This window comes from Pongo pygmaeus, chromosome 3 (assembly GCF_028885625.2).
Source record: "Pongo pygmaeus isolate AG05252 chromosome 3, NHGRI_mPonPyg2-v2.0_pri, whole genome shotgun sequence".
Lineage (NCBI taxonomy): Eukaryota > Metazoa > Chordata > Mammalia > Primates > Hominidae > Pongo > Pongo pygmaeus.
The window spans coordinates 114,363,283-114,390,861 of NC_072376.2; the positions used below are offsets into that span (position 1 = coordinate 114,363,283).

The 27,579-nt window shown below is 34.1% G+C and overlaps 1 protein-coding gene across 1 annotated transcript in view; it reads left to right on the forward strand.

Annotated features, from left to right (window-relative positions):
* BANK1 (B cell scaffold protein with ankyrin repeats 1) overlaps nucleotides 1-27,579 on the forward strand; it is a 315,422-nt gene that overhangs the window by 14,133 nt on the left and 273,710 nt on the right. The window lies entirely within an intron of this gene.

Below are 27,579 nucleotides of genomic sequence, written 5' to 3' on the forward strand. Positions count from 1 at the left end.
GTGGCTATAAACAGATTTTTTTCATGTTAGAAATGTTTGTCAATGAAACATATTTAAAGCAAACATATGGGCTGTTAAGAGTCATCTAAGCAAATTATTGTTGAAATATTTTTCTATCTAAAATGACATTAACTTACATAAATGCAAGTAATTTAGACAAGAATGAATTTTATGTCTTTGAGGTTAACTAACTTAACAGGACATATAGAAAACAACATTAATATGACAGTAGCTTTAGTACTCAGGTGGGATGCTCTTTAAAGAAAAGGGTAACCTCTGGCATCAGTTCAGTAGACATAAGCACATTAATAGATGCTAGCTGACTAGTTAGTACCAAGAGTGACATTAGAGTAGCTAATTAAGTATATGAAAAAGGACAAATAAAGTTGTGGCCGTTTCTGAATGCCACATGTCTGAACAGCCTCAGAGTTCTTATGTCCAATCTTAAACTAACACCCTGGTTTTGGCAATCTTTTTCAAACTCTTTGGTTTGTGGAAGAGCTTCATTTGATTATGAAAAAAAAATCTTTAAAATTCATGAAGCCTTTTACACAAAGATAATCTTAAGGTATTTTCCAATATGAAATTAACTTTTAATCTGATAGCAAGTAGTATATTTTGGCTAAGATTCCTACAGCCTTTTAATATAACTTTGAATATTTAGTGAACTATAATATCTTCTAGGGCAAGAAGAGAGAAAAAGTGTGATTAGGGTCTAAAAGCAAATAAAATTTAATGTCCTCTATGTGTGCCTAGAATATTAATATATTTTGTTTTATTTTTCTTTTTCTAAAATAATACATGAACATAATTGAAAATATGTAATAAAAGCAAAAAACTGGAAAAAACTGTCATATATGTACTTCTAGGTTTTTATACATTACTTTTATTAGTTTTACTTGTTCAGTTTTGTAGCTTTAATATATTTAATATTTGTACATGCTTTAATGTTACATTTTCATGGCTATTTGGTGAGGTGTCATTTTTCAATATTTTAGTTTTCCTCTCGCTCCATATAAATCTATTATACAATGTTTAAAAACAAAATAAAAAATTAAAATCCTTGATGGCTTATTGAATAATAGGATAGATCATCCTCCATGTGAGACTATTATTAATTAATCTACAGAAAGACTGAGTAGTTCTTGATAACATAGAAATACATTGCACTGGATTTGAAGTTGAATAAGTACAGGATGAAGCCTTGGCTCTGTCACTAACAGAACTTCACCTTTTGCCAGCTATGCAACCTCTCTGATGCCTAAGAGAGGCAATATTGTGTATATTGATACTCACATTAATTATCCATGAGAATACTTGGTTCATAATACATGGTGCATAATAGTAATGCAATTAATATCTCTGATCTGAACAAAAACACTGCAGAGATGAAAATAGCTTTTGCTCAGCATTTGGAATTTAGGAATTCATTGAGAAAGAGTAGACTAAAGGCCCCATAATCTTATGCAGGGATAATTATCCATCATTCATTTATTCTTCAACCATTTATTCTTGTACTCCTGTGCTCAATTCAGGGGATACACAAAAGGTGGCTACTCCCATCATGGATTGTATTTAAGTGAAATAGGAATAGAACAAGTTGAACAGCTCTATTTCATTTTATTTTTACCCTAACCCAATATCAGATGACTCAAATACCCTAAGTTCACAAAAGTCTGAATAATTCAGCCATGAGAACTAGTTAGCAAGGAGAAGCAACAGCTAAGAGTGTTTTCTTTAGCTAGCGGGGGTGACTACTGATGCATAACTGCTGTTCCAGAAAATCACCAGTCATTTCAGAAGGCAGTCATGAGTACAGTCCCCTGGGACAGTGCTTTGCAAATTTCAGTTATTCTCATAAGACCTTCCTCAATTTTTGGTTATTCTACCTGTCCTCTTGTACAAGAAAAATTTTTCTTAGACTGACTTTTTTTTTTAGCTTAAATGTCATATATTTATTATTATTATTGTTATTATTATTATTATTATTTAAGTTTTAGGGTACATGTGCACAATGTGCAGGTTAGTTACATATGTATACATGTGCCATGCTGGTGTGCTGCACCCATTAACTCATCATTTAGCATTAGGTATATCTCCTAATGCTATCCCTCCCCGCTCCCCGCACCCCACAACAGTCCCCAGAGTGTGATGTTCCCCTTCCTGTGTCCATGTGTTCTCATTGTTCAATTCCCATCTATGAGTGAGAACATGCGGTGTTTGGTTTTTTGTTCTTGCGATAGTTTACTGAGAATGATGATTTCCAATTTCATCTATGTCCCTACAAAAGACATGAACTCATCATTTTGTATGGCTGCATAGTATTCCATGATGTATATGTGCCACATTTTCTTAATCCAGTCTATCATTGTTGGACATTTGGGTTGGTTCCAAGTCTTTGCTATTGTGAATAGTGCCGCAATAAACATATGTGTGCATGTGTCTTTATAGCAGCATGATTTATAGTCCTTTGGGTATATCCCCAGTAATGGGATGGCTGGGTCAAATGGTATTTCTAGTTCTAGATCCCTGAGGAATCACCACACTGACTTGCACAATGGTTGAACTAGTTTACAGTCCCACCAACAGTGTAAAAGTGTTCCTATTTCTCCACATCCTCTCCAGCACCTGTTGTTTCCTGACTTTTTAATGATTGTCATTCCAACTGGTGTGAGATGGTATCTCATTTTGGTATTGATTTGCATTTCTCTGATGGCCAGTGATGGTGAGCATTTTTTCATGTGTCTTTTGGCTGCATAAATGTCTTCTTTTGAGAAGTGTCTGTTCATATCCTTCGCCCACTTTTTGATGGGGTTGTGTGATTTTTTCTTGTAAATTTGTTTGAGTTCATTGTAGATTCTGGATATTAGCCCTTTGTCAGATGAGTAGGTTGCGAAAATTTTCTCCCATTTTGTAGGTTGCCTGTTCACTCTGATGGTAGTTTCTTTTGCTGTGCAGAAGCTCTTTAGTTTAATTACATCCCATTTGTCAGTTTTGGCTTTTGTTGCCATGGCTTTTGTTGTTTTACACATGAAGTCCTTGCCCATGCCTATGTCCTGAATGGTAATGCCTAGGTTTTTTTCTAGGGTTTTTATGGTTTTAGGTCTAATGTTTAAGTCTTTAATCCATCTTGAATTAATTTTTGTATAAGGTGTAAGGAAGGGATCCAGTTTCAGCTTTCTACATGTGGCTAGCCTGTTTTCCCAGCACCATTTATTAAATAGGGAATCCTTTCCCCATTGCTTGTTTTTCTCAGGTTTGTCCAAGATCAGATAGTTGTAGATATGCGGCATTATTTCTGAGGGCTCTGTTCTGTTCCATTGATCTATATCTCTGTTTTGGTACCAGTACCATGCTGTTTTGGTTACTGTAGCCTTGTAGTATAGTTTGAAGTCAGGTAGCATGATGCATCCAGCTTTGTTCTTTTGGCTTAGGATTGACTTGGCGATGCGGGCTCTTTTGGTTCCATATGAACTTTAAAGTAGTTTTTTCCAATTCTGTGAAGAAAGTCATTGGTAGCTTGATGGGGATGGCATTGAATCTGTAAATTACCTTGGGAAGGATGGCCATTTTCACGATATTGATTCTTCCTACCCATGAGCATGGAATGTTCTTCCATTTGTTTGTATCCTCTTTTATTTCCTTGAGCAGTGGTTTGTAGTTCTCCTTGAAGAGGTCCTTCACGTCCCTTGTAAGTTGGATTCCTAAGTATTTTATTCTCTTTGAAGCAATTGTGAATGGGAGTTCACTCATGATTTGGCTCTCTGTTTGTCTGTTATTGGTGTATAAGAATGCTTGTGATTTTTGTACATTGGTTTTGTATCCTGAGACTGCTGAAGTTGCTTATCAGCTTAAGGAGAATTTGGGCTGAGACAATGGGGTTTTCTAGATATACAATCATGTCGTCTGCAAACAGGGACAATTTGACTTCCTCTTTTCCTAATTGAATACCCTTGATTTCCTTCTCCTGCCTAATTGCCCTGGCCAGAACTTCCAACACTATGTTGAATAGGAGTGGTGAGAGAGGGTATCCCTGTCTTGTGCCAGTTTTCAAAAGGAATGCTTCCAGTTTTTGCCCATTCAGTATGATATTGGCTGTGGGTTTGTCATAGATAGCTCTTATTATTTTGAGATATGTCCCATCAATACCTAATTTCGTGAGAGTTTTTAGCATGAAGAGTTGTTGAATTTTGTCAAAGGCCTTTTCTGCATCTATTGAGATAATCATGTGGTTTTTGTCTTTGGTTCTGTTTATATGCTGGATTACATTTATTGATTTGCATATATTGAACCAGCCTTGCATCCCAGGGATGAAGCCCACTTGATCATGGTGGATAAGCTTTTTGATGTGCTGCTGGATTCGATTTGCCAGTATTTTATTGAGGATTTTTGCATCAATGTTCAAGTATCAACAAAATTGATAGACTGCTAGCAAGACTAATAAAGAAAAAAAGAGGGAAGAGTCAAATAGATGCAATAAAAAATGATAAAGGGTATATCACCACCAATCCCACAGAAATACAAACTACCATCAGAGAATACTACAAACACCTCTATGCAAATAAACTAGAAAATCTAGAAGAAATGGATAAATTCCTCGACACATACACCCTCCCAAGACTAAACCAGGAAGAAGTTGAATCTCTGAATAGACCAATAACAGGATCTGAAATTGTGGTAATAATCAATAGCTTACCAACCAAAAAGAGTCCAGGACCAGAGGGATTCACAGCCAAATTCTACCAGAGGTACAAGGAGGAACTGGTACCATTCCTTCTGAAACTATCCCAATCAATAGAGAAAGAGGGAATCCTCCCTAACTCATTTTATGAGGCCAGCATCATCCTCATACCAAAGCCGGGCAGAGACACAACCAAAAAAGAGAATTTTAGGCCAATATCCTTGATGAACATTGATGCAAAAATGTCACATATTTTAAAGGAGCACTTTATATCACTGCCATAAATAAGAAAATCACTACTGCCATAAGTAGAAGGTAAACATACAAACATACAGATTGAAAATAAAATGGTGTTGAAAAAATTATAGCTAAGGACAGGCTCTGGGCATAAAATTCACTCTCTTTGATAGTGTTGGAATTCATGAGGAACCAGAGCTCCAAACCGAGACATTGTCCTGGAAGTCATCAGGATTGGATAAGTATTCTAAAAGAAACTGACTTTCTCCCTCTGTGACTCCCTGCCACTATGTCTCCTGGAGATTGGATCCCTTCCACTGTTGTCCAAAAGGAGATTTCACTTTCCAGAAAGTTGAAACAAAGTTTTGTTAGCAGCAGGTGTCAGGCACTATGATAAATGCTCTACATGCTTTATCTTCCTTAAGTCTCACAACACTGATTCCATAGGTGGTGTTATCCACATGTTACAAGCAGGAAATCTAGGCACAACAAGGTTCATTATTTGCTTCAGGCCATATAGTTAGTCAGTGATAGAGATGGATTTTTAAAATTCAGGGCCAGGCATGGTGGCTCACGCCTGTAATCCCAGCACTTTGGGAGGCTGAGGTGGGTGGATCACCTGAGGTCAGGAGTTCAAGACCGGCCTGGCCAACACGGTGAAACCCTGCCTCTACTAAAAATAAAAAAAAATTAGCTGGCTGTGGTGGCGCACACCTGTAGTCCCAGCTACTCGGGAGAGTGAGGCAGGAGAATCGCTTGAACCCACGATGTGGAGGTTGCAGTGAGTGGAGATCACACGCCACTGCACTCCAGCCTGGGTGACAGAGCAAGACTCTCAAAAAATAAATAAATAAATAAATAAAATGAAATAAAATTTAAAAAAATAAAAAATAAAATCCAAAACAGCCTGACTTGAAAGCCTGGCCTCTTAAGCACTATATGTTTATCTGAAATAAACTCATTTAATTCTCTTGCAAATATATATTTGTGCTCATACCAGAAAGGTTTTCCTCCCATGTAGACATTTCCGTTTTTTAAATAAATAAGGTTCTAGTTTTTTAATAGAAAAATATGCAACATAAAATATGATATTGTCACCTACTAATAGATCAACATAGAGACATTCTTTCCAAGGGATAGAACAGAGAAGCACAATTTCCAATTGATAAAAGTAAAAATTTATAGAGTTTTGCTACTTTCAAGGTCCTTGGAGGTGAATAAAGTAACAGAAAGCAAAATATCTACAATGTAAGCTAGAAAAATTATGTCTCTTTAATGATCACCATTAGGGTATTTAAAATCATCAAAGTTGTAATACAGTTGTGATTAATCAGCAGAGTAAACAAACAATCCACAGAGTGGGAGAAAATATTTGCAAACTATGCATCTGACAAAGGACTAATATCCAGAATGCAGAAGGAACTCAAATCAGCAAGAAAAAAAAGCAATCCCATCAAAAAGGGGGCAAAGGACATGAATAGACAGTTATCAAAAGAAGATATATAAATAGCCAACAAACATATGAAAAATGCTCAACATCACTAATTATCAGGGAAATGCAAATTAAAACCACAATAAGATACCACCTTACTCCTTCAAGAATGGCCATAATTAAAAAGTTAAAAAAAAATAGATGTTGGTGTCCATGTGAAAAGTGAACACTTTTACACTGCTAGTGGGAATGTAAATTAGTATAACCACTACAGAAAACAGTATGGAGATTCCTTAAAGAACTAAAAGTAGATCTACCATTTGATCCAGCAATCCCACTACTGGGTATCTACCCAAAGGAAAAGAAGTCATTATATGAAAAAGACACATGGACACATCTGTTTATAGCAGCACAATTTGCAATTGCAAAAATAGGTAACCAACATAAATGCCCATCAATCAATGAGTGGGTAAAGAAAATGTGGTATGTATACACCATGGAATACTACTTGCTCATAAAACAGAATGAAATAATGGCCTTTCCAGCAAACTCGATGGAGCTGGAGCCCATTATTCTAAGTGAAGTAACTCAGGAATGGAAAAACAAATATTGTTTGTTCTCACTTATAAATGGGAGCTAAGCTATGAGGATGCAAAGGCATAAGAATGATATGATGGACTTTGGGGACTTGGGCAGAAGGGTTGGAGGGGAATGAGGGATAAAAGACTACATACTAGGTACAGTGTACACTGCTTAGGTGATGGATGCACCAAAATCACTAAAGAACTTTGCCATGTAACCAAAAACTACCTGTTACCCCCAAAACTACTGAAATAAATATATATAAAAAATAAAAAATAGTGGATAATGTTAAAAATACATATTATAAAATGCCAGTAATAAAGAGTACTTTAAAAATGGAAAGATAATAATTTGCATTTCCCTAATGCTTCTCATTCTCAAAGGAACTTTCAAGCTCCCACTAATTGACTCCTAGAAAATTTTTCTAATGTGTCATTTGCTTTGACTCATGGAGAAATCTAAACAATGATCATATAAGCTACTTAATCAGGGCTATGCTACAAATACAGTGTGAAGTGAAGCAGTAAGTATACTGCACATATATCTATTTTACTTCAAAAGGCTTTAGGAAAGGAAGAGAAGGAACTATAGCTGAAAGCAGTGTTCAGATGGTGTGATAGACAGAACAATGGTACCTCAAAAGTGTCTGTGTCCTAAGCCCCAGACCTGTGAATATGTTATGTTATATGGCAGAGAAGAATTAAGGTTGCAGATAGAATTAAGATTGCTAATCAGCTGACTTTGAGATAGGGAGATTATCATGGATTGTCCAGTTGGGCCCAATATAATCACAATGATCCTAAGAGTGAAAAGGGAGGCAGAAGAGTGAGCACCAGAGAAATGGCAGCATGAGAAGGACTTGGCCCAATATCACTGGCTTGAAGGTGGAGGAATGGGACCATTGGTCAAGAACTGTGGGTAGCCTTCAGAAGCTGAAAAATGCAAGTAAATATATTGAATCCTAAGGCCTATAGAAAGAATGTAGCCCTGCAAATATCTGGATTATTGTCAAGTTGAGACCCATTTCAAATTCCTAACTTTCAGAACTGTAGGATAACAGCTTGTGTTGCTTTAAACCCACTAAATTTGTGATTAATTTTTTTACAGGAGCATTAGGAAACATACAGATATCTAAACACATGTGGGCTATGCAAAAGCAAAGAGTACCATAAATACTGCAGATAGGACCTTCTTCATCAGGCATTTATACACCATCAGTCTAGTTAAAAGAAAAAACAGATGTAACCATGAAGAAATAAGCTTTTATAAAGTGTGAAGAACATGTCAATGTTGCCCTTAAGTAGTCATCTTTGGCAAGATATATATTTATACGTTATTGGAACATCTTTCGGGAATTCACTGTTATATTTTATTGGCCAAACAAAATAAATAAGAATGTCCCATTATTGTTTATTTACAATCAGTGGTTTTATCAATTTAATTATTCTTGTCAATAATACTGTTGGCTACTGCTGCTATTATAATTCTTACTAGTACAAATATGTATTTATTTTATCAGTGGTTCATTTTCCACAAGTACCAAAGGGGATACAAAGAGCACAGGATTGTTATGAAGTTAAAGTAAATTAATGCATATAAAGCATCAGAACATGCATTAGCATATATTAGGCATTTACTGCATTTTGATAGCCTTTATTATAGGTATCATCATCATTATCATCATTATTACTGCTGTACATATCAATGATTGCTGGTCACCAGGTCTTAAACCAGGCATGTGGGCTTCATATTTTATCTCTACGAATGAGGGATCAGTATCTCTATTTCTTCAGGTCAAGCAACTGAAGCTCAGAGTATAGGAAGTCACCTAACTAAAATTGAAGAGCTTTTAAATGACAGGGTCAGGACTGTTCCTGAAATGTTTTGTGAAACTTCTATGAGTCTTTGTGCTAGCTGCTGTGTGCTTCCATTAAATAAGGCCCCATTCCAACCCAAGCCCCCAAACAAAATTTCTAAGACACACAACTTGTTAGATGTACAAGTATTATTCTAATCTTTTTAAAAGGTCAGTAATATTATTTTATGGTCTCACTTTATTTTAATATCTTAGAACATGAACCATTTTTAACCCTGGTAGGGAATTTTTTTTGAGACCATTTTCCCCTAGTGATAAAATTTCAGTTGGGATAGGATCATATGGAACCATAAGGCATAATTTAAAAGCTACTCTCTTATAAAAATAATGTTTACAGATTCTAGAATATTTGAGGAATAAAAAATATAAGAATAATATTGTAATATACTGCAGCCCTGCACTCATAAATAAATATTGATAATATTTGTCTTGAATTGTATTAGTTTTTGTGTATATACATAAAGAAGCTCATATTGTGTTTATGGTTTTGTAATTCTCAATATTGTGTACCCATTCATTCATGATATATTTTAAAAATGCCAAACCGTGAAAAATCAGGGCCATTTGTCAAACAGGGACATTTTATAAAATTCAGATCTTTTTGATTTGTAAATTTTTCAGTTCTGCACTTTGTGATACTTAAAGATTTATTGACACTTTCCTTCCAAGACAATACTTTTACATGAACCCTGGAATAAATAAGATAAGAAGATTCCTTCACCACAGGTCTTAATGAGATATTAGAATAAACTACTTTGTGTTAAAGTAATTTATAGAAGTCCATTTCCTTTTTATAATATGCAAGTTTTTTTAAGGGCAGGAATTGGGCTTTATAATCTTTTATCTCTTAAAGTCTGAAAAATTGTTCTTTATAATATTAAATAACTATTACATAAACATATAAACAAAGGTTTAAGTGATTAGAGAATTAATATTGAGGTTTTTTATCAACATTATAATACTTATGAATGATTATGGTAAATTATCTTGTTGAATTTTAAAATACCTGGTCTGGAAATTCCAGTGATGAGTGAGAACTAAAAAATGTTAAGGTAATGAAGATTAGAGTCATAGATGGGTAAAGAAGATGATTCTGTGAAATATAACTGGAATTAGTAAGAAGTTCCAAAGAATAAACTGTATCTTTAATTATATATATTTTTAAGTGTCTGTTGCTGATTTTCAACTTTGATTACAATTATAAAGTACATTAACATAAAGGAATATCTTCAAGTTCAAGTGGTGAAATGTTAAAATAATAGTATCTTATTTTTACAAACTCAGATCAAAAAATGTATATCTAGGAAAACATTTAATGTTTGGATTGCTATTTCTCTACACTATATTTAAAGGTAAATAATTAAGCAATAAGATTCATTAAATAAAATGAATTACTAAAATTTAAGAATAAATGTAAAACATTTATTTTTATATATTCTTGACATAGCTCTATCTTTAAAACATTTATATGATGTAGAGCTTCAGTTTTTGATGATACTATTCTATGCATTTTAATAGGAGAGAAGAAAATATAAATGATTGGAATATTTCTCCCTGGTTCTTCATATTCTAAAATCATTTTTTAGAGGTTCACATTTTTTATTAAAATTATGCCTAGATATTATTATATTGCATACTTCTAAGTGTCAAATATTAATCAAAGCAACCCCACCAGGAATTTCCAGTGCTTCATTATTTCAGTTCAGAAAAGAGTTTGGTATTCAATCTTGTACAAAATGTTACCCAGGGACAAAAATAATTGAACATTAATTTTTTTAACTTTGGCTTTTGTAAACAGGTTAGTGCCTAAATTCTGAACTGTGAATTTTCCTAATATGACACCTGGAATGTGGGAATTAATAATAGTAAAAAAGTAATCTTTGTTAAAGTTAGTATGAATTTAAATACTCTTTAAAAATTGCTTTTATTTAATCACATATTATATTATAAACACCCCCCGAATCACCATCGATATTATTTTTTATAGTTTTGGATAAGCATCATATTTGTACTTATATACGATATTCACTTCAGAATTGCAATCTAAGTTTTAGATACATAATGTTAAATATTGTGTTCTTTGTCCGTAAATAGATGATTTGGCCCTCATCTAACAAAAATCACTTTGGTGAATTAAGGTAAATTTTGGGCAAGTTAATGATTTTAGTGAATTTAATAAATCACATGTATTTGGTTCCTTAATAAATAACATTTGAGCTATTTCAATTTATTTTCCTCAAAGAAAAAACCCTAAAATCTTTATTTTATTTTTTCACATTAGCAAAACTTGAGAAAGAAAAAAATTGTGACTGTAATCATCTACTATGGTACTGGAAATATTGTCAGTATAAAAAAGACACTACAGTGATTCTCAAACTTGAGTGGACTTAAGAATTACCAAAGTGCTTAGTTACTTGATAATCCTTTCCTGAACCCCAATTCTGGAAATTCTGATTCGATCAAGTGCCCAAAAGTGGTTCTGATGGATGTGCGTCCTTGACCGCATTATGTAAAGACAATGTCACTCTAGGAGAAATGTAGTTGTGACCAAGTGCTGCAGCAGAACTGAGGATTGTTTTAGAGTTACCTAGAATTTTTAGCACTTGCTATCTTGTAAACTCCATGCAGAAGTTATGTTTACTGTGAACACAGGCCGCAGGAGGCCTTGGGGAGCTTCTGCGGGTGGTAGGAGACACACTTTGCTAGGTCTGCAATTTCCCTTCTGGCCAAGAATGGCTGCAGAGGATGCACACATCAGGAAGAGGGTGGGGGACTACTTGCTTGCTGGTTTTGCTTGCATCTGATGAGTAGAAATTCAGCCTATTCTTTGTTTTGGTATTTATATATCTTCTAGTATATAGCTATTTCTAAGATATTTTACCATTAATACGTATGATATAAATTTTGAGATGAAATTTCTTTAGAGGGGTTTGCTAAAGTTATGTTTTAATCAGTTATGTTTCCAAAGTGTGACATCCTATGTAATTCTGTACATAACAAAGCCCTTGAAAGATATTAGTGTCACTGTACACAAATACTTGCCAATGTAATTAATTGCAAGATCTCATTGCAGTTAGGAGTGTATTTATTACATCCCTAACTTATATACTTTAGTAATACAGGCTAAAAAGCATTCGTTTTACAGTTAAATCTGCCTAAAGCCCATGAAAAGAATTCAGGCAGGTAAAACAAATTTTAAATCTTGTAAGTACTCTGTTTGGGTCATTGCTCTCAAGTCATGATTATGCATACTGTCTATTTTCCACCACTGCCACCATCTTGTGTTCTGGAAAGAAGATGTTGAATTAAGGAGAGAGAAAGAACAAGGAAACGAGGGAAATGTCAACACTGTTTTCTTTTTCTCGGAACTAGGACAGCAAAATTAGATTTGCTGGTGAAACTAAAGTTATTCTCTTTTTAATCTGATCAGCTGGTCATATACTGTTATCCGTTGGGAACCTCAAGAAACGGACTGGAGTTTTATTTCATTTTGTCAATAATACTGCCTGCGGTATGGTTTGATACTTGAAGTAGAGTTGGCAGTAGATGATGTGAATTTAAGTCCAGCTTAATGACTTACTATTGGTGTGACCTTGGGCAAGTCTCTTAAACTTTCTAGCTGTGGCTTTTCAAGTTTAACATTTTTGTTTTTTCATTAACTTGAGTTAAAATTATTTCCTTAAAACTGTAATACTAAGAATGGTATAAAAACACACCATAATATTCATGTGAATGTACTTTGTATATTATTACTATTGAATGGAATTCAGTGTACTTTGAAACGTGGCACATTTATTATTATTTTTTATTTATTTTATTATTATTATACTTTAAGTTTTAGGGTACATGTGCACAATGTGCAGGTTAGTTACATATGTATACATGGAAATGTGGCACATTTATTATATAATAGAATGTAAAGACACTTTTCCGCATAACAGTTCAGGGACATGTATTGAGTATAGGGGTGAGGATTGAGCAATAAATAACCCTCTTCAATGTTTGAGTTGTTAAGCAGTATTAAGAAATATGACAAAGAATAAGGGAAGGGGGAAATCAAATATTGCCTTTGTTACTGATGAAATTGATAATTGGCTCACATGGCTTATATCTGTGAGAAAGTGGAGTTTATAATGTGAAATCCTAGAATTAGAGCGATATACCCACCCAGCCACAGGAGACCCTGGACCATAGATGAGGAGCTGTCAGAACATATGCCCTCATGCTACAGGAGCTTAACAAAACAATTACAGGTAGAAATTGGGGGACTGACTACAAGCATATTCTGAATCCTGTCCCTCCAGGGTATTTGCCATCTTTTATATGGATGTAATAAAACTGGAAATATAAAAATTGAGGAGTAAGTAGAAACTACTACTAATTTATCACAAAATAAAATCGTAAGTATTGCACCTTGGATTTTTAAACATATGTCGTTTCGAGAACTGACTACTATAATCTACATTTATTATTGGTTAAAATGTCAATTATTTCTTCAAGAAATAATTTTCACTTTTAAATTACACCAACATCTACTAAGTAATTTAAAGAAGATTCTATTTTCAAATCAGAGATGTACTGAAATTATTATTGATAGATATAATAGATTTGGATCAAGTTCTGACTTTATACATTTTTAGGTTTACAAAAGATATTTAAAAATTAATAGATTTTAAAATATATTTTAAATGTTTTAAGTACTCTGTTAAGGAGTTGCCACCGGAGCTCTAGACATGTTTTTTTAAATCAGATTTTATGATTTTTACTAATTTTTGTCACACTCTTGTTTTTTATAGTCAAGAATATTAAGGTATCATCTACATAAATAAACTTCACTTTTAAAAGTAGACTTCTAAAGGATTTTTAGAAATTTATACACTTTACAAACTATTACAAGTATTTAAAATTAGTCCATTAGCATAATAATGTGTCTGTTCCATGTATTCAAAATATCTACCCTAACTACCCTAACTTTTACGTAATTATATGTTTTTCCTTGAAATTAACTTTTATGTGTTTGTGGAAAGTGCTTTGCCACAGGACAAGGAATTTCCAAGATGAGTTTTCTTACAACCATATAAAACTTTGATCCTATTGCAGCCTCATTTGTAGCTCTAAAAGTTTTCAGTGGGCATTCATTGATCACCGATGTGGTCAAAGGCTTGTTATGCAGGTATAATTGCTCGCAAAGGAAAACTGAGAAACATGAGTTCAAGTCTAATTTTCCTTTGTATGTCACAAAAGGCATAGGCTCATGTTTCCTAGCTATCTTTTCTTGTTTAGTAATTCAGTTTGTATATTTAATTCTGAAATGAAATGAACATTTCCTCTCCTATTTCTTCTTATTTTGTTCAATGTAGATCCATCCATAGCTCAAGCCATCTTTTCTCTAAATCAAAGTGGGCTCTCAAATATATCACATGAACTTCCGTCAACTGGAAGAATTTCCTTTCACCATGAGTGAGGCTGTAATGTAGCAACCATTCACTTTGGACTGGTGCTGGCATATTTTTCAGAATGATCTGGAAACTAATGCCATGCTTCTTTTTTTTCTGTTGACAGGTTTAGTAATTCCTTATGAGGTTACAGATGTATGTTGAGGGAGGAGTGGTAAAGCGGTAAGATTTGGTGTCACAGAAGCTTAAGCTACAGGCTCATGGCACTTACTTGTCCCATCCAGAATTGCCTGAGTCTGGTTTTGTATATATCATACTCATTTTCTAATGGAATATTATTTCTTACAACCAAATTATAATTTGGTAGATCACATAACACCCAGTTTATTAATGGCCAGTTAGACTACATAAACACTTAGTATCATATAAGCAGATATTAATCTCAGTCAGGATCCAATAATAACTCACACGTTGATTTTCAAATAGACAGGAGTCAATGGAAGAATAAGGAATAGTATTCCTCCAAAATCTCAGGGGTATGTGTTGTGGATCTCCTATTGAGGGTTGCCAGAAACTTAATAAAGTTTTGTTATAAAGCTCAAAGGACAGTGTAGTGTGCACTGCAGCCTGACTGTATAGTAGAGCCCTTTTTTGCTCCTACTCAAAACTGGTATTGTTACTGGCTACCCGGTAAATGGGCCCAAATATGTTTGTTTCCTTCAAAATGCAAACAGGCCTATCTAATGGTGAGATTCAATAATTTATATACCCAAAGGAGTGTAAATTGTTCTATTATAAAGACACATGCATATTTTACGTTCATTGCAGCATTATTCACAATAGTAAATTTATGAAATCAACACAAATGCCCATCAATGATAGACTGGATAAAGAAAATGTGGTACATGTACACCATGGAATTCTATGCAGCCATAAAAAGGATTGCGATTATGTCCTTTGCAGGGACATGGATGGCGCTGAAGGCCATCATCTTTAGCAAACTAATGCCTGAGCAGAAAACCAAATACCAAATGTTCTTACTTATAAGTGGGAGCTAAATGATGAGAAAACATGGACACATAGAGGTGAGCAACACACACTGGGCCTGTTGGAGGGTGAGGGGTGGGAGGAGGGAGAGGATCAGGAAGAATAACTAATGGATGCTGGGTGATTAATACCTGGGTGATTGGATGATCTATGCAGCAAACCATCATGGCACATGTTTACCTATGTAACAAACCTGCACATCCTGCACACCTGCCCCTGAACTTAAAAGTTGGAAATAAAAAAAATTGTCTTTCAGTATACAGGACTATCCTGATATGCCTTAAAGGAAGCTTGTCCAACCTGCAACCCAGGATGGCTTTGAATGTAGCCCAACATACATTTGTAAACTTTCTTAAAACATTATGAGATTTTATTTTTTGCAATTTTTTTTAGCTCATCAGCTGTCATTAGTGTATTTTATATGTGGCCCAAGACAATTCTTCTTCCAATGTGGTCCAGGGAAGTCAAAAGATTGGACACGCCTGCTATACCACTGACTGTCTAGAAAGACTGATGGATATTTCAGGTTCCTGAACTTCAATATGGTTTATCCTTCACACTCTGGCACAAATGTATCATATTATGACAAAGGGAGCATTTGCTCCTTTGCTATGAGCAAGTTTATTTACTCAATTTTATATTTTACATATAAAATTATATACTGTATGGCATATAGATATGGTCAGTATTTATACAGATGTTATTATGACATGGGGCATAGCCTTGAGTTAAGTCAGGGAAAGGTTACTGCTGTTTCTACCAAGTGACTGCAAACTGATTATTATCTTTATTCGTTGCAATTATAAAGAAAATAATGACTCGATCAATATCTGTTTATAGTTTACATAGGCTAGTTGATTTGCTCCAGTAAATATATCATCTGTGGAATAGCAGTTAATATGAATACCTGGTTATGTTTATGAAAATCAGCAGTTATTTTACAAGACCCTTTGGCTTTTGTACTGGCAAACTAGAGAGTAAAGCAGAGTTGTGAAGAAATAACCACCATTATATCTTCATCTCCCATGTCTTTGTTGGTGGCAATAATCTGTAATTCCTTCAGGAATGTAGTACAGTAGTCCCCCTTCTCTGTGGTTTTGCGTCCTGTGGTTTTAGTTATCCATGGTCAGCCATGGTTCAAAAATAGTAATATATTTTGAAAGGAAGAGAAACAGAAACCACATTCACATAACTTTTACTATACTATACTGTTACAGTTGTTCTATTTTATTAATAATTATTGTTGCTATGCTCTTACCATGCCTACCTTATAAATTAAACTTTATCATAGACATACATGTATAGCAAAAAAGCTTAGTATATATAGAGTTCTATGCTATCTGTAGTTTCAGGGATCCACTGGGGGTCTTGGAAGGTATTCTCCATGAATAAAGAAAGATTACTGGTTTTTTTTTTTTTTTTTTTTTTTTTTTTTTTTTTTTTTTTAGTTTACTGTGAGAATGGGATTCGACAGTTTCAGATACATATACTTTGCCTTTCCTACAATAATAGTCCTCACTCTCTGTTAGGATTCTGACATTTGCTATGTATATGCATTTTCACCAAACATTTCTGGCTTAAAAAATACCCACAGGATACCTCTGTGGTACTCACATGGGCCCACTGGAATCATTATCATATATATACTGAAGGCAAGATGTCATTTATTATTACACCTGACTTCTATAAATTCCCAAAAAATACCATGGTGGTATTTTCAGTCTTTGGGAATTTTTTATCAGTTAAGACTAGTAACTAATAACTGATAGAAGATATTCCTGAGTATTCTGAGTATTATTTTTTCCCTAGTACACGTGCCTTTAGGTCACTCTGATGAAGGCTTGGAGGAAGATTTCTGGTACCCCTGTTTATCAGCATAGAAAACCCCTTTTTCAAAGGGACCTGAGCTCCCCTCAGTCAAAGTCCTCTAAGTCTATAAACTAGGGAGCAGTCTATGAATTTCCATTATAGCAACTTAAGTAAGTTTTTGCACCCCAAACGAGAATTGTTTTGTTTATAAAGATGATATAGAACCTTCATAGGCTATATATTTCAGGTTTACATTACATTAGTAATCTGTATTACAAATATATACACTATATATCTCATTCCTAAGGATCCTCAGATCAATTAGATACTACCACAATACCTGCAGTGAAAAACACTTTGATTATTTATGTTGTCTCTAATGATTGTGTTACCATTTGTTCTCTACCAACTCAGACTTCATTATTCTCCATCGACATCAAAAGTTCAGTTCAAAGGTCTAAACCTAATCATTGTGTCTATGCTGCAGAAGACAGACATCACAGCACTTTTCATGAATACATTTCTTAATGCTAGCGAAGGGAACATCAGAACACTCTAGAGTAGAGGTCAGCAAATGAGAGTCAGTAGACGAAATCCAGCTGGTGTCCCGTTTGTGTATCACCTGTGAGCTAAGAATGGTTTTCACACATTTAAAGTTGTAGAAAAGAAGAGGAGAAGGATAAGGAGGAGAAAAAGAAGAAGGAGATTCCAAGTGTACCACAAAGCCTAAAATATTTACTATCTAGCCCTTTACAGAAAATTTGTCTACTGACTCCTGCTCTATGTCATAGCAGGGAAATTCTGGCATTGCAGCCTCATTGACTGTAGGCCACCATGGAATCCAAGCTTTAATTAACCATTCTAATAGGCTGTTAATACTACCACAGGTACTTGAGATAACACATTAAACCCTGAATGCTGTTAAAATACAACCATATTGATAAATTCAGTCAGATCCAACCTTCTGATTCATCTTTCTCAGTCTAATAACCCTTAAAATTCATTCCATACATACTTTCCAAACTCATGCTGATACATATTGGCAATATCCATAAACAGTTTCTGAGTATTAAATTGTTTTTTGTGGAATTTTCTCCCTTCCCTTGTGGGATCTAACTCTAGTTACTGATTCAAGAGGCAACCAGTGAGGGATGTTGGCATCTGTACTAAGAAAAGTTGACATTACTTGTAAGGCAATTGCCTCAAGTGAAGTTTTTAAAAATGTTCCTTCTTTTTTTAACTTTTATTTTAGTTTAGGGCCTACATGTGATGGTTTGTTACATAGGTAAGCTCATGTCATGGGGGTCTGTTGTACAGATTATTTCATCACCCAGGAATTAAGGCCAGTACCCAATAGTTATCTTTTCTGCTCCTTTCCCTCCTCCCACCCTCCACCTTCAAGCATACCCCAGTGACTGTTGTTTCCTTTTTTGTGTTCATAAATTCTTATCATTTAGCTCCCACTTATAAGTGAGAACATGTGGTATTTGGTTTTCTGTTCCTGAAATAGTTTGCTGAGAATAATAGCCTCCAGCTTCATTCACATTCCCACAAGACATTATCTCATTCTTTTTTATGGTTGCATAGTATTCCATGGTGTATATGTACCACATTCTTTTTATCCAGTCTGTCATTGATGGGCTCTTAGGTTGATACCATGTCTTTGCTATTGTGAATTGTGCTGCAGTGAACATTCATGTGCATGTATCTTTATGGTAGAATGATTTATATTCCTCTGGGTGGGTCGAATGCTATTTCTGTCTTTAGGTCTTTGAGGAATTGCCATACTGTGTTCCACAGTGGTTGAACTAATTTACACTCCCACCAACAGTGTATAAGTTTTCCATTTTCTCCACAACCTCGCCAGCATCTGTTATTTTTTGACTTTTTATTAATAGCCCTTCTAACTGATGTGAGACAATATCTCATTGGGCTTTTGATTTGCATTTCTCTAATGATCAGTGATATTCAGTGATATTGAGCTTTTTTCCATATGATTGTTGGCCACATGTGTGTCTTCTTTCGAAAAGTGTCTATTCATGTCCTTTGCCCACTTTTTAATGGAGTTGTTTGCTTTTTTCTCTTGGAAATGTATTTAAGTTCCTTATAGGTGCTCGATGTTTGACCTTTGTCAGATGCGTAGTTTGTAAAATTTTTCTCCCGTTCTGTACGTTGTCTGTTCACTGTTGATGCTTTCTTTGGCTGCCCAGAAACTCTTGTTTAATTAGATCCCATTTGTCAATTTTCGCTTTTGTTGCGATTGCTTTTGGTGTCTTTGTCATGAAGTCTTTGCCCATTTCTATGTCTAGGATGGTATTGCCTAGGTTGTCTTCCAGGGTTTTTTTAGTTTTGGGTTTTGCATTTAAGTCTTTAATCCATCATGAGCTGATTTTTATATATGGTATATGTTTGGTTTGGGTTTTTTGTTTGTTTGTTTGCTTGATTTTTTGAATCGAGGAGGGATAGTGAAGCATTCACACTAGCAACAAAAATTCTTTACTACACTAGTGAGATAAGGGAAAGGAAGATGGTTATTGGAATTGCATGAAAACTGGACCCATGAAAGAAAAGTCATAGAAAGTTGGCCATACAAGAAAGCAGCCACTGTCCAAACTAAAATGGAGGAGTGAGTGGAGGGCCAATAAAAAACCCTATCATTCTTTCTTCTCATCTGAGATTCTGATGGTGCTTTCAATCAAGGTAGGCATGGGAGCCTGGGTGATATAATACATAAGGGCCATCCTCCAGGAAAGAAATCAGTCTGGGGGGAATCATAAAAAATAATAAGATTCTGAGGAGATCATTCTTGATGTTGAATTGGAGAAATGAGAAGCACTTGGCAAGGTGTGGTGGCTCATGCCTGTAATCCCAGCACTTTGGGAGGCCTAGGTGGGTGGATCACTTGAGCCCAGCAGTTTGAGACCAGTCTGGTCAACATGGTGAAACCCTGTCTCTACCATTAAAAAAAATACAAAAAATACACAAAATTAACTTGGCATAGTGGTGCATACCTGTGGTCCCAGCTACTCGGGAGGCTGAGGTGGGAGGATCACTTAAGCCTGGGAGGCGGAGGTTGAACTGAGCCCCAAGATCATGCCACTGCACTCCAGCCTTAGTGAGACCTCAGAAAAAAAAGAAAAAGGAAAAAAAGGCACTTAAGAGACTGTATGAGATAGTAATGTTACTGATTCTGGCAATTTATTTTATTATTCAAATTCTCTAAAGTTACCATATTTCATTGATTCTGACAATTTACTTTGTTATTCAAATGCTCTAAAGTTAAAATTTATCTTTGAATTTGTAGTAATTATAGTTTTTTGATCACAGCATTCTCTTCTTAAAGAAACAAAATAATGGGTGGTCTTATGGTCAGTGTTGTCTTGGAATCAATACTTTTTTTTTTTTGAGACATAGTCTCGCTCTGTCGCCCAGGCTGGAGTGCGGTGGTGCAATCTCCCTTCACTTCAAGCTCCACCTCCCAAGTTCATGTCATTCTCCTGCCTCAGCCTCCCGAATAGCTGGGACTACAGGCGTCCGCCACCACGCCCCACTAATTTTTTTGTATTTTTGGTAGAGGCGGGATTTCGCCATGTTAGCCAGGCTGGTCTCAATCTCCTGACCTCGTGATCCACCCGCCTCGGCCTCCCAAAGTGCTGGGATTACAGATATGAGCCACCACGTCTGGCCACCACATTTTCTTTGTCCAGTCTATCATTGATGGTATTTAGGTTGATTGCATGTCTTTGCTATTGTGAATTGTGCTGCAGTGAACATTTATGTGCATGTGTCTTTATGGTTGTTTTTTTACTCTGTTGATAGTTTATTTTGCGGTGCAGGAGCTGTTTAGTTTAATTAGACCCTATTTGTCATTTTTTTTATTTGCTGCAATTGCTTCCTAAAACCCATTTCTAACACAATACCTTTCCCAAATCGTCATTCACATTTTTTCTTCTTTTAATACAAATTATCGGTAAACTTGGAAAGGTGCAAGATGTTCTCAACCATGATATCTACATCTTGATAAAAAATATATTTTCAAAAAATTTTCTTTTAATTCCCATTCCAATGTATATAAATAATGTAGACAACATAGAAACTTAGGAAATAGTCACTTATTTTATGAATATATATTCTTACCTTTGTATACCTTATTATTGTGGTAATATTTTGAGAAACTTTTGAGTATGGCCTTCCTGCTCGCAGATGTAGACAGTCTTACTGGTAGGATCTAATATTTCCTGACTCCTATTGTCCATGCTGTGTGATAAGCACATTGTATGAATTTTTTCAGTTAGTACTTTCAACAACCCTATTTAGGTACTTGTGTTTTATTCAATTTTATGAATGGGCCAACTAGACATAAAAAGTGATTAGAGGTGGGATTAGAACATTTTCAGTTTATATATCTAGGGTTAGGAAAACTTCACAAAATAATGCTGTAACAATTAATGCCATGCTTTTTTATATAGAAAAAAAAATCCCTTCCATGGTCGCTCTATGAGACCTAAAAGTATCTGTTTGCATTTTAAAAGAAGAAAGTGGAAAATTCTGAATTTGCATAAAAATTTTTGCTGGTTGTTCTTCACCATAGCTGAAAGGCATAATCTTAAAATTATTTGTTGGTAACTTCCTGCATTTGAAAGAAAGAACTAAGTTAAATAATGTATATGTATAGAAGAGTCCTGTAGAAGATTTGGAAAAATGGACTTGAGTACAGGTATTTGATCATGAGCCCATGAAACTCTAGTGAGAAAATGGAGAAAGATAAGAAAGGGAGAAAAGACAATGTGTGTATTAATAAGTATAATAACACTGTGACGAGTTACAATTCAATACCATTGGGACTCTCTGATTACTGTGTAGAACAAACCTCAGAATTGCCCCCATTGCAGGTTGGATAAGCTGAGTTATTTACACATTTACTTCTGTTCCTCACTGCCTGAGGTTGTCTCCCTATTCTTGGTGCACTAAATCCCTGGAGCTAATGAGCTGCTGGGCAGGTGCACAGACTTAGGAAGTACTCTTAGCACCAGAGAAAGTCCTCAGTCAGTAAAGCAGAGGTCAGAAGTGGTCAATAATAACTGACCACTAAGCAGTAGCTGGTGTCCAGGAAGATGTGGGATGTGCATCCACAGCATCCACTACACAGATATATACAGATTATACAGGAAACACTTCATATATGAATGTCCCACTATGAACAAGTGGAATTAGCCACTTTCCCAGAGGAGAAATATGAGTTATGGTGTGTTTCACTACATTCAAACCTTTGAAAAATCCCCAGTTTTGTTCCCATGTTGTACCAGAAATAACAGTACAAAGTTGGAATGTAAACTCAATCGAGTTATACTTACTGTGTAATGTAAGTAATGATATATGTGTGTGTGATTATATTAAGATTAATGTTCTTGTTGTTATTGCTGAATCCATTATGGCTCTAACTCATTTTTTTTTTTTTGTAATTTTCTGCTTTCTTTTCTTCTGCCTTTTGGTTACCAGTTAGAAAAATGTAATATTGAAAGGATGCATTATGCAATCTTTTTCCATTATGCACAATCAAAACATGGGTATGAGATTGGATCTTATTCAAAAAGAAGAAAATCTGCCATTTGAAGCTGTGCATATGGAATAAGAAGAATTTTAATATATGTTTAGTCTCATTCTTTTGGTAATATGTAATGTAATCTGGTTTTGGTGGAAAAGCAATTGTTGATATAAATTATTGATAAATATTTCTTTCAGGTTTAAGCATTTGTTATAGTGTATTTAAGATAAATAAATAAGGCATTATTGAATCTGAAAGAATATAGTAAATTTATAAAAATTAATATGGCTGTATTTTGTTCCTACAGAACCATTGTATAATGCTGTCACTTTATGATGCAAGACTGAAGATGTACATTTAAAACAATTTATTTGCAGATCTTGATTCCATCTTCAATAGTAATGTCTTTTTATTATGATGAAGCTTTCCAGGAATGGAAATTTTATATTTCTATGCTTCAAGTTTATCATTTATTGTTTCATTGCAAAGCCTATAAAAGTTGACCAATCTTAATGACAGTAACCCTCCTTAAATGGGGAGAATTACTTAGGGTTGATTTAATTCAAGTGTGTAAAATGAAGTGCAGTGCAAGGCCACTGGGCTACTTTTGAGAATTTATAAAGAACTATTTTGGGGTCTGTGGTCCTAGATATTATTCAGGTACAAACTTGTATTTTCTAGAAAAAGGGAAAAGAAAACCACGGCTTATTGAAAGAGTTTTTATTAACTTTTATATTTCAACACAACTTAGTTTCATATGAAAAGAAAGAAAGTCAGCATAAAGATCAACAACTATCTTTGTGGCTCTGATAAGTAACTTAACCCCTCTGAGCCTCAATGAGAACATCAGTAAAATAAGACTAACAGGACCAACTCCATGCAGTTTGGTGAGGATTAAATGAGGTAATACATGTCAACTGCTTAGCAACATTCCTGGTACATAGAAAGTCTCAGTAAATAATAATTGAGAAAACTAAAGATTAAAATACTGAAATGATTTCATCTGTAGAGAAGAAAGAAATGATATTTGATGTCAAATTCAGGTTTTTGAGAATTGTCATGTGAGGTTATTGACAAAATATAAGTCAAATAAAAAGGCTCAATTTTCAACATAAGTAAAAATGCATCTAGAGTATTGAGAAAGACTACCGTGTAATTTTCTTGGGCTTTGAAAGACAGGTTATGATTGTCTCTAGTTTTGATTTCATATAGTTGTCTGCCAATTGTGATACCCAGCCAAATAACATGGGAGTATTTATTCTTTACGTTAACGTATACTCATAGCTTATTCTACAATTTTCTTGATTTAAATTATAGAGTCAAAAAGTCAAGTCTGTAAATTCTTCATAGATTACTCTACTCTTAGAGTACATGATATGTTCTGTTTCCTCTTTCTCCTTGGTAGGAAACCAGACTCCCAGTAAGCCTTCACATACTGTGCATAGTTAAGACTGCCCCATAGGCTGCTTGATGTTGACTAATCTAACTCATATCCCTGCAAATAAGCTACTGTAATCTTTTAAATAATATTATTGTGTCCTTTGCTGTTAGAAGTTAAAAGTATAGGGTATAGGGCAGACTGCCCGCATCGGAGTCCTGATTCTAATACCACTTCAGTTTTCCCATCTGTAAAATGAGGAAAACATTAGTACTTACTTAATAGTGTAATTGTGAGAATTAAATAAAACAGCATGTGTGAAACACATAGAGACCTAATTTATTTTAAATGCTTGATAATTTTAATTATTATTAATTTTATTTATACTCCTATTATTTTTATAACTGTAGACCAGCTTATTCTGGCTATATGCAATATGAAGAAAACCCTTCTCTTCTACCGTTCCTCAAACGTAAAAATACCAAATTATGGCATAATATTTCTGTTTGTTAAACAAGTTATTTAGCATCCAGGCTGGATGAGATACTACACTACTATACACAGAATAACAGAACTATATTGATGATTCATATACAACTTACGTGTGATTCCCGTATGTTTTCTGCCAGATGTTTTTTTCTCATTCTACATACATAAATATGTAAAAAAAAGTTGTTGAATATCTGTTCAAGAAATTGTGCTTGGCATTGTGTGGGAATTTGGATTGCAAAATAAAGCATCTGTCCTCAGAGATAATATTTATATCACAGGAAAAGACAGAAAGACATAAACCCAATAATTCAATAAAATACAAAAGCTCTCAGAATCATTATGGTTTTCATCACCACGTCAGTGGTGTAGAAAATACATGCTCTGTTTTCAGAGAAAGAAGATGACAAGAGTTTGGTGTTTCACTCTTTGTATTCATGATAATACTGTACAAACTGATCTTTAAAAATGATTATGTTTTGTAAAATAATATAAGGTTATTATAAAAATATAAGCAATATGGAAGAGTGAAGAATAAGAAAGCCATATATCTCTCAAAGTCCTGTCTCTCATAAACAATTGTTGCTAATGATAGAATTATTTTAGGTAGATAGGCATGGAGGTACTATTTTCTTAAAAATGAGATTAGAGTTTACATGCTATCTTTAAATATAAAGTTAATTTAAAGTAAAACTAATGATATATTAATTTTAAGATAAAAATTTCTTTGGGTACTTTTTAGATTATTTATTATTGTTTAGGGAAAAATGATAGAAAAAATATTGAATGAAGTCATTATTTTAAATTAATGTTTCAAATTTAGGCAGTGTTAAAGGATTAAATTCTATTAAAGATGAGGTTAGAATGTTTTACTTTCTCCTCCCCAAATGCTCAGTTTTTCCCATTGTGTAATCACTTTTATTTCATCAAGTTAAAATGTGCATTTTGTAGTGCAATCATAATGCCCTCAGCATTTAGTTGTTGTTCTATATGTACATGTATTCAACTCACCCTATTCTTTTTCCAAAGTTTTTTTCATTTCTGTTTACTTTACTTTGGTTCTGCTATTTTTTGGCTGGATTTTTGTCTATTATTTAAATTTTGATTACAGTTACACTTTCATATAAAACAATGATAAAACATAGTGAAAATCAACAGTTCTTTACTTTCCCTTTCTCCAAATACTATTCCACACTTCTAAGAACCTTAAAAGCCATAATTTTTTCAAAGTTTTTTTATTCCTTTGCATATTTCAAAAAGATACGTTTATATTACAATTTCTTGATTTACTAGTTTTAGCTATTATCTACTGTCTTCCTATAATACATAAGATAAGTATTTGTATACTTTTGTTTGTCTGACTCTTCTCTTATTCTCCAGGATATTTAAATCTCAACTTGTCATTAATTAATCAATTTTTACGTTATTATAACTATAAACACATGCACACTATTGATCCAAATAGTCTATAATTATCCTGCTTTCTTTCATAAATTTTGGGGCTTTTTTCCAGAATTAATATTTACTTCATTTTTTGTTTTTTGTGCAAAATGTTGAAATGTACCTATCTTTAATTCTTTTTGTAAATACCCTATTAGACCTGTCAAACCTCCATTATTAGCATATTTTCTCTAATTTTCAAATACATGTGATAATGTTACAAATGCTTTATTTATTTCCTATGTCTTTCCCTCCCCAAGTCATCTAGCTTTTGCAGGTGTATTGCAGTATAACTTACAAACAGAATCTAAGATATGTAGATGAGTGAAAAAAAAAATATATATATATATATATATCTCCATATATATGTACCACCTAGATCAAGATATAGACCATATCCAGAACTCCAGCAGGCTCTCTCATGCCTATTTTAATTTTTTAATTCTACCCTAAAATATTCAGATTTGTATCACTGTGAATCAAGTTTTCTGCTTTGGAACTTTACATAAATACAATTATGCAATATACACTCTTTCTTCTTTCACTCAATATTATGTCTTTAGATTCATCCATGTTGCATGTAGCATTGTTACATTCTTTTTCAATATTATGCAATATTTTATAGTATGAATATACTGTAAAAATTAGTTTTGTAAAAATTTTCTTATAATTCATCTGGCCTTGAAAATGCTCTGAAGAAATCAAGACCAACCTCACATTTCTCTTATTGTGGTGACTTTGTTTTCTTTCCTGGATATGCAAAGAAATTTTATAATTATCATTAAGTTAAGGACAATTTAATCAAGATCTGTTTTCTTTTCTTTTTTTTTTTTTTTGAGACAGAGTCTCACTCTGTTGCCCAGGCTGGAGTGCAGTGGCATAATCTCCGCTCACTGCAAACTCCGCCTCCTGGGTTCAAGCCATTCTGACTCAGCCTCCCAAGTGCCTGGGACTACAGGCACCCACCACCACGCCCGGCTAATTTTTTGTATTTTTAGTAGAGATGGGGTTTCACCATGTTAGCCAGGATGGTCTCGATCTCCTGACCTCGTGATCAGCCCGCCTCGGCCTCCCAAAGTGCTGGGATTAGAGATGTGAGCCACCGCGCGCGGCAAGATCTGTTTTCTTTAAGAGTTTTAATTGGAGCCTGATTGTTTCACGTTGATCCATAGAGCTGGTTCCTTTATCTTTCTTATTTCAAGGAATTTTAAAATTATTAAAAATTATATGTTTTACAGTGTTTTAATGTGTATATTATTCTATTCTACGTCAGGCTTTTGGATCATCCTTATACTGAATCTTTTCTGTTTTTGACTCTCAACTAAATATATCGTATTTTCAACAATTGTGTTAGCCTTGTTCTATTTCTCCTCCTTTGTTTTTTTTTTTTTTTTGATTTACTATGAAAATATCAAGCTTTTCTTTTGGGCCAGAAATTAAAATATTATCTATAACATTATCTATGTCTAATCTACTCATTTATTTTTCTAATTTATTTATTATTTTCTAATTTATTTATTTATTTCTTTCTAATTTATTTATTATCTGGGTAATGGTATTGTTTTGGCTCTTGACTTGTTTCCTTATTTATTATACTCTTTCATATCCTTCTTTTTAAAATTTAAATCAACTTATCTTTGAATTCTAGTTTTATTTAATCTATGATT